The sequence below is a fragment of the Chanodichthys erythropterus genome, chromosome 6, assembly GCF_024489055.1.
Source record: "Chanodichthys erythropterus isolate Z2021 chromosome 6, ASM2448905v1, whole genome shotgun sequence".
NCBI classification, from domain to species: Eukaryota; Metazoa; Chordata; class Actinopteri; order Cypriniformes; family Xenocyprididae; genus Chanodichthys; species Chanodichthys erythropterus.
Genome location: NC_090226.1, coordinates 11,867,085 through 11,882,945, shown reverse-complemented (window position 1 = coordinate 11,882,945; position 15,861 = coordinate 11,867,085). Strand labels below are relative to the sequence as shown.

The 15,861-nt window shown below is 35.8% G+C and overlaps 1 protein-coding gene across 3 annotated transcripts in view; it reads left to right on the top strand.

Moving 5' to 3' along the window:
• Positions 1-15,861, top strand: part of fbln2 (fibulin 2) — a 68,226-nt gene that overhangs the window by 12,088 nt on the left and 40,277 nt on the right. The window lies entirely within an intron of this gene.

Sequence of the window (15,861 nt, the reverse complement as noted above, 5' to 3'; positions counted from 1 at the left end):
CTCTCGTTTTGAGTGCTTGGCAACTTGCCATAGACAACCACAGCTGTGTAAAGATGATGGTAATACATTGCCGGGGAATACACCGGGCTTTGTACCCCGTGGTACGACAAGACAAAACAAACGGGCCTCTCTTGAGATGTCTACGGTGACTTGTTTTCACAGATTACATGGCAGGTTACCAATTAAAGTATTTTTGGTATCACACAGCGCTTAGAAAAACTGTTTGCTGTCATGTTTGATTTCGACATGTAAATGGTAAGGACTCTCACTAGTCCTAGGAATAGTGAGCTGGAGCATAAATATTCAACTCAGGGGGGCCGTCTGGATCGCGAAGCCAAACACTGCACCCGCTGGGAACATCCTCCTCGCTCAGTCATCATATTCACTCACACACCACCTAACACCCTTGTGTCGTTTAGCACGCTCCAAGCTTCAATTAGCAAAAAACATTACTAGCTATAAACACACCATTGACTGGAAAATGGCTTGTGACTTTGAACCAAAAGGTGTTTATAGGTTTTGTCTGCATAATTCATCTTGACTTGTACAGGAATTGAAATATTTAATTGGGCCTTTGAATGAGGGACCAACGTAACTCAATACGTTCCCAGTGCCTACTTAATATCGCGTGACAAAATCACTGAATCAAGTTCAGATGGCAAGGCTAGACTATAATAGGTAAAAATTTTTTACTTTTATTAAAAGACTATATTGTACTATGGACTGTAAATCCCATAGAGTGTATGGGTGTATATGGATGACAAAACCTGACAAGAATGTCCAGGTCATATTTCACTGCAAAATTAAAAGGAAGAAATAGCCTAAAGTATATATATATATATATATATATATTAGTATTTAATTGTAAAGTATACATATTTTAATATTTAGTGACTTTAAATTATCATTTGGTGGTATTATAATAATGAGAACATGAACAGAATCGCCATTTAAATAAACTTAACATCTCGAAGCATTACAGTAATTTAGCTGAAAATGGGCTGAATTGTCATGAAAACAATGTCAGAATGCAAACAATCTTAATAATGGGCTTTATTTTCTTTAAGTAAAATAATTTATTTGAATTGATTTTGCTGTGAAATGTGACCTAGACATGTTTTTATGAGATTCACCCATATAGAGGTTTCAGTTTTGTTCCAGAGGTTTTGGATAATGGATCGTTCTGTTGCCAAATGTAAAACTCTTTGTTTGCATAACACTGATAGATGTAACCTTTTAAATAGCGTAGAATAACTCAATCCGTTATCATTTCTCATTGTTTAGTTACTGTTTGGCTGCCAAGATTAGACTGTTTCGTCTTGTATAGCTTTCATTGTTTAGGCACGGTCAGTATACAGCTTGTCTCTGTAAGATTAGTGAACGTCTATTTTTGTTGTGACCAAGACAAGACAAGATGCCCTAAAACAGTGCTGGTAAAGCTTACCCTCTCAGTCAAGTGGATTCCCTGATAATAGTAAAGAGTTAAATCTTAGGCTAGAAGGGTCAACCCAGATCATTGTGACAGAATACTTCAACCAAAAGGCAACATTGCACAATTAGTTAGATAAGGAGACGAATTAGTTATCTTGCAGGATTCCAGTTGGCCATTGCTCAAAATAAGCAGCTCTCACCGGATAGAAACACTTGGAGCTCTCAACAGTTTCCCTCTCTGCATTGCATGAGTATGATAATCAGGGAAAGTGGAGGCATACTGCACTGATAATATGTTTGGCAGAAAAGCGGTTTATCGTTTTGCACATACCGGCATTACCAACATGTGCATTGAATTTAAAGTCAAAGGTAGCAGCCTAGACTGTTTGTGTTGCAAGATGCATCTCACCCACCGATCATGAATGTCTGCAATGGAGATAAGCGTCGTGCTATGGGAAACTTGTTATTTGGAACCAAATGAGACATGTTTTTTTTTTTACCAAAAAAAGATGGAAAAATGATTTAGTCTCATTAAGCCTAGGCAAAATCCAGGGTACAGCTATATAGGAGTTTTTAAAGGACGAGTGAGTTAAACATGCATTTGAGGGCTCATGGACTATCTACCGTGAAGTTTTATTGATCGGTTTCTTCTTGAACCAAGGCAGTTATTAAAGGAGAGTATTTGATGTAATTCCTAGAATATGTGAACTGTTTTTATTTCGAAAGTCGGAGCGTCTGTGTTTTCTTGGTCTAAGATTGAGCTCTATTACACGCATAAAATGTGCATTGCATGAAATAGAATATTAGCAATCAAAATCATCAAAAGATGGATTTTTGGAGGAAATCAGAAATATGTGTCGAAATCAACCTACACTGCTCTCCTATTTGCTTGGTATGAAAAGGTGCTAGAGTGCTAATATGTCTGTATGTGCATGTGGTGTCTTGCTTTAGTGGGAATTTTAGCACTTTGTTGATATTCTCTTTTACGTCTGAATGTTTACTGCCAGCAGTAATGCAGTGATTTGTGATCCTGTCTTCCCCTCATTCAAATGCATCTAGGCTCTGTTCGCATTTAAGAATTAAAGAGACTCCGAGCCATACAGAGATAATGATAAAGACGGGGCTCTGGAGATTTATTTTTTACCCTTAAGGCTGACACTTACTGCAGGAAGTCGGGTCTACATTTAAGTTTGTACTGAGATTTGTTAGTTCCTGTAACACACTCTCATAAGGAAATGTCACTTTAGTGGCTTTTATCCTGCTCCACCAAAATATCACTCTTGATTTGCATTTGAAACATCACTATGGTACCATATTCAGTTTGTTTATGCTTTTTAGATTGTTACCCAAGGCTAAACATAATTTTCAATAGGATTTCAATGAGAATAGCATCTTGAATTCAAATTAAACACAAGGAACATATTTTCAGATGTTCACATATTTTCTCAAAATCCTATCTTTGAGTCTCAAGCCCTAAGTATAGTTCACTTTTTACGCATACGCGAGCGTTTGCATACAGTGCGCGTGACACGAATTTCGTCCTCAGAAGACTATGCGCGTACTGTAACCGCACATACTTTGTATGTGCAGGTCGCACATGCGCATTTAATTTTTTTTGCAGTAATTAGTTTATCCACAAGGCGGCAACCGTACCCTGGTGGCGTCAATTCACAAGGTAGTCAAAGAATGCATGAAACTACATTGAAGAAAGTATACCTAGGGCTTGACCTCTAACTTACCATCAGTTTATGCCCGAAGAAATCTGGTTTATGATTTGCTGAGTTCCATACTGATTTGGTCTTTTGAAGTGTCTAATAAAGTCAAGATGAATTTCTTTGCAAGAGATTTATAAATATAATTCACATGCACAATCTGCTAAAGTGGTGTGATGCCTCATATGGCAACACAATGTAACTCATCACCACTAATAATGTATTACTTTAGAATTCAAATTCCTGTTATTGGCTTTTAACAAATCAGGCCAGTTAATCTAAAAAGATGGATACTTCATTTTAATCATGTTGGCTGCTTTTTCCAAGAGCTGATGCCAGAAAGGTTTTGTGGAGAAACAGAGTATATGAGACGTCAATAGATTTGTTGATTTCTGAGATGAATGGCCTCTGTGTCCAAACCATATGGAATAGAACAAACATATCATTGTGGCTAATGTATGCTCTCAGCATACTTGAAAATATGAGTTTGTGCTAGGATAAATGGCAGTGATCCTCATAACCAGTGGATATGGTGTTAAAATGCATATTCATTTAATTCACATTCATTTATCACCCTCAAAGTCTGTATTCTGCCCAGTGAAAACCGCTTATGATTGGCTATACACTTATCCATGAATAAGATATCTATCTGTTTTGGGGTTTTTTTCTGTCCATAAAACTTGCAGATTCAGAATATATGAATTCACATTCGTGTTTTGCGGCAAAGTTTTTGAGTACAAGAATGCTCGGTAACACTTTACAATATGGTTCATTAGTTAACATTAGTAAACTACATTAGTTAACATGAACTAATAATGAACTGCACTTATACAGAATTTATTAATCTTTGTTAATGTTCATTTCAACATTTACTAATACATTATTAAAAGCTTGTTAACATTAGGTAATGCTCTGTGTACTAACATGAACAAAGAATGAACAACTGTATTCTCATTAACTAACACTAACGAAGATTAGTAAATACAGTAACAAATGTATTGCTCATTGTTAGTTCATGTTAGTTAATCCATTAACTAATGTTTAACAAATGAACCATATTTTAAAGTGTTACCGAATGCTCTCAAAGCAAAATAAGCAAATTACAATTTATTCATGATTTCTGAAGGATTGTGTGACAATGAAGGCTTGTATTGATGCTGATAAAAGCTTTGCCATAGCAGGAATAAATTGTAATTGTAAAATTTTAAATTGTAATAATATTGCACAGTATTGTAACACTATTACTGTTTTTACTGTATTTTTGACCATGGCTGCAATAAACGCAACCTTGGTGAGCATAAAAGACTTCTTTTGAAAACCTTGAAAAAAATCGACCCCAAACTTTTGCTTTCCACTGGGAAAGCATATCTTCCTTATATTTGAACATCTGCAATAGGTAACAATGCTCCTACCATGTTGCTGCTGAATACTGAGTAGGCCTTAATATTTAATTTATATGTTGATACGGGTGGTCATATGCTAATGTGACATCATGACAGTGATACATCATGAATGACCTATGGTTGCAGCTTAGTTTCCATGGAAAAACCATAGAAACTCATGATTTTATCATGCTTACAGCACAACTAGCTGAATGATTTGTGTCAGTGCTATACATCAAAGAAGCACACAAGGTCATATACTGGCAGTGTTGTCTGTCCAACGGGCTCTGATGGAGGAGAGCTTGGAGATTAAATGTCCAACAGAGACTCCAACAGCATCATTTGAAAGCCAAAAATCACACAAAAGAAATCACAAAGCGAGTCAGTGGATGTCAATCACAGGTTTAGTGCGATAACATTTCTCATTTGTGATAAATATTACAGGAGTGTCAGAGTCTGTTGTGGAGTAGGTTCCCCTCTACAGGTTTTTTGGTCTGTATACGAAAGATTGAACTGAATGCAAGCTTGCTTCTTGCTGGGGTGTTTTTGTTCATGTTGGGCAGGACTGGGAACAGATTGTCATGCCTGTTTCAGCTGAAAAATACAATTTGATCAAGGATGTGTTACGTCCCCTGACAGAGTCTGTGTTTTTGACTGTATCAGTACATGAGAAAGGGTTGCGTTGGGACATATGGATTTGAATGTGCACTTCCTCTGTTGTATGGATCTGTTTTATGTATTCACATGTAGTCTTCTGGGAGAATATACTGTTAAAAACATTAAAAAAAAAAAAGACATCATGACAGGTGAAGTTGGCTTTCCTTTGTTGAAAAGGGTTCATCTCTGTTTTTCAAAGCCAGTTGTTGTATTACGACACATGGTCAATATCAGGTGGTATTAGTGGGGAGGGGCATTCTCATTTTAGAGAGCATTTATTTGGAAAAAAAAACATTTGTGCACAAATAATATTTTGGGTTATTTTGCCAGAAGATAAAGACTGTAAATTTCAATTGCGTATACCATTCAAAGGTTTGGAGTCGGTAAGATTTCTCACCGTTTTTAAAAGAAGACTTTAATGCTCACCAAGGCTGCATATATTTTATACAGTAAAAACAGTAATGTTGTGAAATACTATTACAATTAATTCATTCCTGTGATGACAGCATTACTCCAGTCTTCAGTGTCACATGATCCTTCAGAAATCATTCTAATATGCTGATTTGGTACTGATGAAACATTTCTTATGATCAATGTTGAAAACACTTAATATTTTTGTGGAAACCGTGATGCACTTTTTTCAGGAATCTTTGATGAATAGAGTTCTAAAGAACGCATCTATTTGAAAAAGAACTCTTTTGTAACTTTATAAATGTCTTGACTGTTGCTTTTGATCAATTTCATGCATCCTTATTGAATAAAAGTATTAATTTAGTTTTAATAAAACTTGCTTTTGAATGGTTGTGTATATCTGCTAAACGTTAATTTTGTCAAGTACACAAATGCATATAGGCTCAATGCTACCAGACATTAACTAAACGCCACAAAACTCAATTTTAAACCATTGGAAAACTGTCTGGCATGCAGGAATCAGCCAATGACATTACAGCACATAGATTTTATCTCTCCAGAAAATTACAAGCTGCGTATTCTTTGTAATTGGCATGGATTTTCTATATCAGAATGGCATGAAATGAAGAAAACCGAACATTCAGGCCCTTTTGAGTTAGGAGAAATATGAGATGCCCTATTAAACTCTGTCCTTATGCCTAGCGTGACAGGATGATTTGAAGTCACCGTGAGAATACATCATTTCACAGAACGGTTGAAAAGGTCCAGTTATTGCCTCTCGGAGTCAGGCGAATGGGTGCTGCTCTCAGCAGAAGTGATTTCTCAATTCCTATAGGCCCATAGTGCTTCAGAAAACACTGCAATTACCGAGGACCTTCTCGTTTGAAGTCCACGTTCATGCACCAGCATAAGAAAACTGACCAATCGTTTTCTTATGCTTATTTAGCCTTTTCTATAGAAAATATAAGTAGGCCCGTGTGTTTGGGCTTTTGCCAGTGTGTCTTACTGTTTTACTGTCCTTGAGAAATTGCCCTTTATTCTCACTGCACCTCTGGTTCTTTTTGTTCCCCCTGAAATATGTGAGTTGGAGCTGTAATTCTCTATTCTGTGCTGACAGACAGTGTAGAAAAGCTGCCATGACTCTTCTGAAAGAAAAAATATTCAACAAAGTCTCTGAAGCAGGGCATTTAAAATACGAACCCCATATGAGATTTTAGGGGGGAGGGGGGGAGTGAATAATGCCATATTTTTCTGATGCCAATTTCACGCACATTCACACCAAAGTTTGACTTGTTGGTCAGTGCCGCCCTCACTTTACTGAGGTTTTTTTTAGCTTATCTGGGAATGCAGTTGAACAACCAGGAATGCTTGGGGCTTTCCTCCTTTTGTTTGTTTCTATTTTTTAAATTAGACCAGCATTATTTATTCCATTTCACTTTATGCCTGTATTGTTTGTAAAAAAAACAGGGCATCATGCGTATACAATGTAAAAATGAATTTTTCTTTATTTTGCAAATAAAGATTCAATGGAGCACATTTTACAAGAAAATACTATTTAAATTTTTCTTTGGTTCTTTGTAATGTTTTGTGTAATTTAGGGCTGGTTAGCCATTTTCAACTTAAAACAGAAAACATACACGACAACAGCATTTTGGGGGCATTCAAAAAATGCTAACTTTTGAAAACGATACCTTTATCGTTTTCGTGTACAAACTACAAAAACGCGAATTTGTGAAAATTGCATCGTGCACATGCGTATTATGGGCCTTATTTTAACAATCTAAGCACTTAGGGAGTGTCCGAATCCACTTTTGCTAGTTTAACAACGGGAAAAAATGGTTGGCGCACATGGCGCATGGTCTAAAATGGTTGTCCCTTTTAGGGCTGGGCGATATATTGCATGCGATTGTCACGCGCATTTCGTCAGTAAAGCCGGTTCCCTGATTACCGCTAAATCGCCATCACCTGCTTTCAAATGGAGCGGCATTTAATAGACAGAGCCGTAGATCACTGACAAGCCACACGATATCGCGTTCATATCGCAGATGAATCGCCTTCGATAATAAACGCGATATTGTGTAGCTTATCAGTAAACTACGGCTCTGTCTATTAAATGCCGCTCCATTTGAAAGCAGGTGATGGCGATTTAACGGCAATCAGGGAACCGGCTTTACTGACGAAATGCGCGTGACAATCGCATGCGATATATCGCCCAGCCCTAGTCCCTAATCATAATGAGCAATTGGTATGTTTTGGGCGTAACGTACAATCAGTGTCTCATCTCCCATTCCCTTTTAAAAGCCAGTTGCGCTCGCACCACGGCGGATTCGCTATTTACATTGCGGAATTTGCAAGTGGAAAAACTTAACGCTTCTCTAGTGAGGAAACAGATCTGCTCGTGCGCGAGCAGATCATCTAGGGGACAAACCAGATTCCACTAAAGCATTTTTATCTTTATGCACACAATAATAATCTTTTACATTGTAATCCTTTTATTTTTAATATTTGGCATGTTTGTGTGCTGTTGTGCGTTTGTGTACAAGCGTTGTGCTCTCGCCTATAGGTGCATGTTACTAACACACTCTTTAAATAACAAAAAAATAATAATAATTGCGCAATTGACTTTAGACTGGCAGTCTATTTCAGTTGCCTCAAAATAGCAACACGCCAATAACGTGCCTGAACACACCTCTTTTTCAGAACAGCACGCCAACTACTGGCCTGGCATGCATAATACAGCATTTTTAGCTTTTAACAAAATTTTTTGGTCATTTTAATGACATTGTTGTCTGTACTCAAAAAAAAACTTTTTTATGGAAAAACTTTTCTATTTTTAGTACACTGTGTAAACATAACCTTAGTAGCAATTTCTGAGTGGAAAGTTTCAACACCAATTTTTTTAGTGTATTAGTGAGTGAAAGGTCTGTTTTGGAAAATCACTCATCAAGTGCTTTAAATGCCATAAGAAATCAACGTAGGGAGTTGATTGTAATTTGAAGAGCAATTAAGATAAGGATCTCTCTCAACAATGTGGAACAATGCCGCTCTTAGCAAGGACTTATCTTCCACAATCAATAATCTAACAAAGGGTTTGTTTATTATATAAGAGTTCAGACAAAAGAGGTTGAGTATAAGCATGTTAGAAGTTGCTCACACAAGTCTGTCAGTCTGGCTGACCTTGATCTTTAGATCTCCTCTTACTTAGCTAGAAGTGCAGCTGCTGACTCAATAAGAAACAACATCTTGTTATTTATAATGTGCGTCACTAGTTCTTTAGCTAGTCTGCCCTATAAAATCAGAACACTCAAAAAGGGGGTTTCTAAAGTGATGCCATAGAACAGTGGATCCCAAACTATGTGTTCAGTATGCAATTTAAGGGGGCAAATATAGTCCCTTACTGGAAAAGGTGTGAATTCAGTGGGCAAGTGGAAGAGTGGTTCATAGTTCTGATATTATTTAGCCTGGTGATTTGTCCAGATCCAATCATTTTATTGGATGTTGCATTTGTGGCAGGTGCAGCACTGTGGCAGACAGTAATCATTCTCAGGAAATGAAGAGATTATTGGTTAAAGATTCTGATTATGACAGTAATGTAAATCCATCTGCTGAGTCATACCGATGGTGTTGATGACTGCTGTTATTATATGTGTATGTGCTTACTTTTTTATTTATACTTTGAATAATATAAATTATATCATATTTTATTTATTTTATTAAATAAATACATACTTTAATATATTGTATTATACATTATACATTGAAGAGGGACTTTGACCAATAAGACTTGGACAAGCAAAGCTCATAACACTATCAGCAGTTCAGTATTAGGGTTTTATATCTTGAATTTTGTTCATTCTTTAAATCGTTGAGTTTATTACTGGGCAGTGTGCAAAAAAAAAAAAAAAAAAAAAAACCTTTGTGTGATGTTAGCAATGATATCGGTTAGCAGAAAAGGAAATTACTTGACCTGGAATGCAAGTGCTGGAATGCAGGACTCCAGACTAATTCCTCTTTGTGCTACTTCATATTAACAGAAACGCACAATTCACTGACACATGCCGGCTACGCCTCAGCCTCTTTCCTGGATGTTCCTTTGTACGCAAAAGTGTGTTGACGTGTTCCTGAGAGTGATAGATTACCAGACGTGAACAACTTGACTGAGTACGGAAAACCGGATGGGGATGCAGGTCACTGCAAGAGATTAGACTCGTTAAACAAAGAGACTTTATGTTGAAAACAAAGCCTGGGAGTTCATTGTCCTGGGAAATGCATTATGCATCTAAAGGCTTTTTGTACAGTTATCAAAGGATGTCTTGAGTATTATGTCATTTACAAAAGAATGACAGGAGGAGAAGATGCTGAATGCAATAATGCTGATTGCTGTTTAACATAAGTTTACACATAGGAGTTAACATGAACAAAGGGCTGTCTAATGATGCTCATGTAATAAGTTAATGAAAATAATGAAGCCTACTTAAATGCTTTTGAATGCATAAAAAGTACTTGATTTAATTGATGAATTAGGTCGAATTATTTTAGTGGTAACGCTTACAGTCAGGGCTCATTTGTTTAGTTTACATGAACTAACTTTGAACAATATCTTTTTACATCTATTAACAATTGTTCATTGTTTGTCCATGTTAGTTAACAGTGCATATACACCGATCAGGCATAACATTATGACCACTGACAGGTGAAGTGAATAACACTGATTATCTCTTCATTACGGCACCGGTTAGTGGGTGGGATATATTAGGCAGCAAGTGAACATTTTGTCTTCAAGGTGGATGCGTTTGAAGCAGGAAAAATGGGCAAGCGTAAGGATTTGAGCAAGACTGACAAGGGCCAAATTGTGATGGCTAGACGACTGAGTCAGAGCATCTCCAAAACCGCAGCTCTTCCCAGTCTGCAGTGGTCAGTATCTATCAAAAGTGGTCCAAGGAAGGAAAAGTGGTCAAGACAATGGATTACTTTGTTTAATTTTTGAACTCAAGTTTATAAGTTCTTAAACTTCAAGTAATCCATTGTCTTGACTATTTGTGAGTTGAAACAAAGGTTATCTTCAAGTTGAGTTAACTTATGTTTAGTTGAGTTGACTCACAATTTGTAAGGCAACAGGTGAACTTTCATTTCTAAGTTTAACCAGCTGAAATATTACATATAATATTTAATAATTTAATATTATATAAGATGTTTTGAACAAATGTTTTCTGTTTAATTTTGCTTAGAGAGGAATTTAGATTGGGGATATTGCTTTTCATAGGCTAGAGTAATGAGAATAACAAGGAATTCATACTATTAAGAGTCAGAGAATGGTTTAAGATAAAGAATGGAGCGTCATTTGTCATTTCGAGTGTGCCAATTATTATAATGATGGAAGAGAAAGGGATGTTCGGAAGATATCATGGTATTGGTTTTACATTATGCCCATGTCTAATTTCCATGGCAAGCCATATTTTTTTTCTTCAACCTATTTGTGCATTGCTTTTTCCATTAGTTGATTTTGAAAAACAAAAAATGGAGACCACTCAACAGGGGTAATGTGAGAATAAGTCTACTAATTTAGAAGAAATCAATTTTCATTCATGAGCAGAGAGTGGCTCGGCATGCACGCTTAAAATTGAAAAGCTTCAGGCACTTGTTCAAAGCGCTGACTTCATAGATATTGTTTATTAAAAAACAACTTCAAGTATGCTGCACATTTAGAAGTACATGGGAAAATGTACATTTGGGACCCTGTGCTGAAATGCAGCCAGCAATGTCTAACGCCCTTCAAAGAGATGTACTTTGCGAGTTACTGGCCCTTTCAGTGTTTGGAAGTGTATTTGTCACAGTTAAAACTGACGTTGCAACAATGCTCAGATTTTAAATTGTGTCAGCTGTGAAGTGACATTTTGTCGTAGTCTAAGACTATGCAGTGAGGTTTTTAAATAATTTTAATAGCCATCATTCTTAGGAAGTCTAAGGAAGTCCTGCAGAATTTATATGCATCTCCTATCCCCCATTGGTTTGTTTATTAAATATATAATAGCAAATATATTTCACTTATTTTATCCCATTTAACCCTTATAGGGTCTTTGGGGTCTGCACAGACCCCAAACGACGTTTGCTCAAATAAAAAAAAAAAATGTCTCTTTGTCCAAATGACATGAAACTTTGTAAAGAAAAAAAAGTGATATCTTGTTTTTATGTTAGTGTAAAAAAAAGGGTCACACTCAGGGTCTTCGGGGTTTTGTTGACCCCAGGCAACAAAATAATTGTATTTTAAAAAACAAATGTAATTTAACTCTGTTTATTAATGTTTTTACTTCATATTTGTGCAGTTTTTGGAGGATTTGACATATCTTTTAAATTTATATAAATAAATATATATATTTTTATTATATATACAAAAACAGCTTATTATGTAAAATTCACTTTATAAAAGAACCACATTTCTAACTTTCATTCATGGGGATAACATGGATAATTTGACATGGTTTATTGTAAGATTTTTGCCCGTCTTTTGGAAAATGCAGTTTTAAAGGAAAAAAAAAAATCACTTTTACCAGTAGACGGCTGCAGGGCTCCACTATTTGCTATGTGCTATTTGAATGACTGAAAGACATCTTTTCACAAGTATTTTTCAGTTGGATTTATATCTAAATATTATGAAATCACAATTATGACAATAAAAGACAATAAAAATTACTTTTTGTCAAAGTTTAGCATTTTTTGTACTGAAAAAAATACGTTTTTCAAAAATGTTGATTTTGAGGATGAATTTTGTCCATGTAACAATATTGAAAAACTGATTTTTTTTCATTACAAAAAATACTAAACTTTGACAAAAAGCCTTTATTGTTATAATTGTGATTTCAGAATATTTAGATATGAATCCAACTGAAGAATACTTGTGAAAAGATGTCATTCAATCAGTCAAACAGCAAATAGTGGAGCTCTGCAGCCATCTACTGGTAAAAAAATGATAGTTTAGCATTTTCCAAAAGATGGGCAAAAATCTTACACTAAACCATGTCAAATTATCCATGGTATCCAAATGAATGAAATTTAGAAATGTGGGTCTTTTATAAAGTGAGTTTTACATAATAAGCTGTTTTTGTATAAAAACCTATTTAAAAAAATATTTTTTAATTTATTGATATAAATTTAAGAAATATGATAAATCCTCCAAAAACTGCACAAATATGGAGTGAAAACTTTAATAAACAGAATAAAATTACATATTTAAAAAAAAAAAAGTATTTTGTTACAAAATAGCATTTTGTTGCCTGGGGTCTGTGGAGACCCTGAAGACTCTGAGTGTACTTCCCAAACGAAGACCGCACAAGGTTTAAATTCATTCCACAAGACTTCCACTGATTTACCTCAAAAGCGTCTGCAGATTGCGTCTGGGTCTAGTTAGAAGTGTTTAGTTCCACAGTGTCTTGTTTAAAGTCCAAATAACAGGAAAAATGTCAATATTCTCAAAACATCATTATGCTGATGATGTACAGTTTTTGTTTGTATATGGAATATATCATAATGATGCATGCACAATGTTGATGTTTCTTCCGTATTTTGTCCTTTCTAACTACATTCATATTGAACTTCCTGATTCAAACTGGGAAGGAAAGATTCGATTTGTGCCGTTCGATAGAACAGTTTAAAACAAAACAGAATAAATATTTTGGTTGTTTAACATCTGTTTTTCTGTGCGGAATGAACAATGGATCTCTCATTGTCTGCTTTGGGAGTAAATAACCAACATCAAGAGCACTTCAACTTGGTTGCCCAGAAAGATCAGACAATTGCCGCTTTGAGGTCAAAATGTGACTTTATGACTAGTTAAAGGGGCATATGGTTAACTGAAGTTCAACTTATGACCTCAAGTTTGTCATCACAGATATGTCATTGAACGCCAGTGGGCCATGAACGCTTTTGAGAAGATTAGATCATTAGAGTGACTAAATCAGCAGTTTGTGGCTGATTATAGCATTTGTGTAACCCAACAGAGCTGTTCAGTCTTGACGTCAAATTGTAGGTCGACCTAGGCTAATTTACCATGAGTTCTCTTGGGAATCTTTCATGGATTATTTTAGAACAGCAGTTTTGAATTTATGAGTAACATAAGGTCTGTGGTTGACATTACTCAAGAGTCGCTGTTCAACAAATGTGAACAAAATGTAGAGCAAAACAAAGTCTTTTCAAATAATGTTAACCACAGTTAACTTTGTTTTACTTTATATTACATTAAATGTTGCAAAAAAGCTGCTATTCTGAAAAGCTAAATGGCTAAAAGGCTAAAAATGGCAACAACAAAAAAATATTTTCATCTGGATTTACAAACTGAGCCGCTCTAATTCATAAATGATGACTGAATAATCAGTACCTTTCATTAATTTTTGAGAATACAGACATTATTCTTTTTGTATTTTCTGGTTAGTTGTTACCAACCTACTGTTCACTGATTCGATCCAAGGCTTTCACAAATCTCCCTTGTCAGATGTTCTGTGACCATCTGTGAAAGAAAAGCCAAAATCTGTCGAGCTCAAAGAGGACCTGTTTTGAAGAGCGCTTTGTATTGCAACCATCTGCTTTACAGATGACCTAATGATGATCTAACAGAGCAACAGCCTTCATTTTAGCGCCCACCCCTTCATGTGAACATTTATCACAATGCGTTATCCATGGGATGTGTTACAGACCTCAACAACAGTGTGATCAATACTAAGAATTAACAGGCTCATACTTGAGGAAATACTTGAAGGAAACCCTTAGAAGGATGTTTCAATAAAGTCAAAGCCTAAACATTAGCTTTGTTTATCTTAATGCACAAGGCCTTCATGCGAAATAAGTCTGGGTTTAATGAAAGACTCGTGCTATATTTTCTGAGCTTAAAAAGTGCATTTATTTCACCAGTAGTTAGGAGCTGCATATTCCTAATAGTCGCTGCACTTGAGCAAAATGCAGAAACTCGTAGCCAATATGAATTATCGCTTGAGCTTTCCTGCTTTCATGGTATCATAAAAATGACATACACTGAATAACTTAGGAACACAACATGAATGCCCTTGTACAAATAAACAAACTCCAATACAATTCAAGGCTCAAAAAGGGGCATCACTCACATTTTATGGCTGTGAAAGTTAAACAGGAAAGCAAAGAATTTGTTTTTTTAGCTGATTGCTAAGCAACTGTTGTTTTGTCTCGGGGTCAGTTTTTGTGTTCTTTAATAGAGTACCGGTCACACTTTGTCTCTGGAGACACTTTGCTAATGAGTTTTTCCTCTGCTGTATTTAGAAGAATATATTTATAGATAAACCTTAAACCCTTTTTAACCATTACAGAATGTCCTACTAAATATTGTTGTATATAAACCAGGTGCGGCATGACAAGATTCCAGCTTCACACCGTTTTTTTGTTCACATTGATAGTGAAAATGCTTTATGACACATTGTACTCTCAATGCAAAGAAAACTAAGAACACATGGTGCTTCTTCATCCTTTTTCTGGTTTTGCTTGTATTACTTGAGGGATTTGTCATAGGATACTATCTCTCAACTTCCATAATCAATCTCTTCTCAGTCATGTTTGATATTTAAGAGCAGCGGGATAACCAAACAACCAACAGCATGGAAGAGATACCTTTTGTCCCCTTGTCGTTGGGCTTTGGAAATTGTGTTAGATTTTTTTAATAGTGACTTTTTTGTTGATGATGCCTTGTCTGACTTAATCAGAAAGAACAATGAGGATTTGAGATGTTTAATTAATTCCAGAACTTCTGCTGTTCACATGTACTGTAAGTAAAAGCCCAGGCAAAATGTGCAGACTTTTTTTGGGGGAATATAAAATTAAAATGGCAAAGCAGAGTTGAGAGTATTATGCAGTTATTGGCAGCTGCTAGCATAATCAAATTAGCCAAAATATTTAATAAACGAACACATGAGGGGTGTGACGAACTGTGAATGACAAATGCTCTTTTTTCTGCAGGCACAGATTTCACATTTGACTGAATTAGTATGTTTTAGTTGTTGCATGAAAGCCAATCAGACATTCCACTCTGTTTACTTCTATGTCTATCCACTGATTAGCTATAAATAGTTTAGGGGCCATATTGTTTCTGAGATATTTAGTACAGATGGAAGTTTATCACAAAGTTCAAAAAGTCACCTGGAACAGCTTGTGACCCCTGTCAAGCATTCCAGGAATCTTCGAGCGCTTCTGGCCTCATGGCACTGCTCAAGCGATTTTACAATCATATCTTCTCCAAGTAAATTCACAGATCA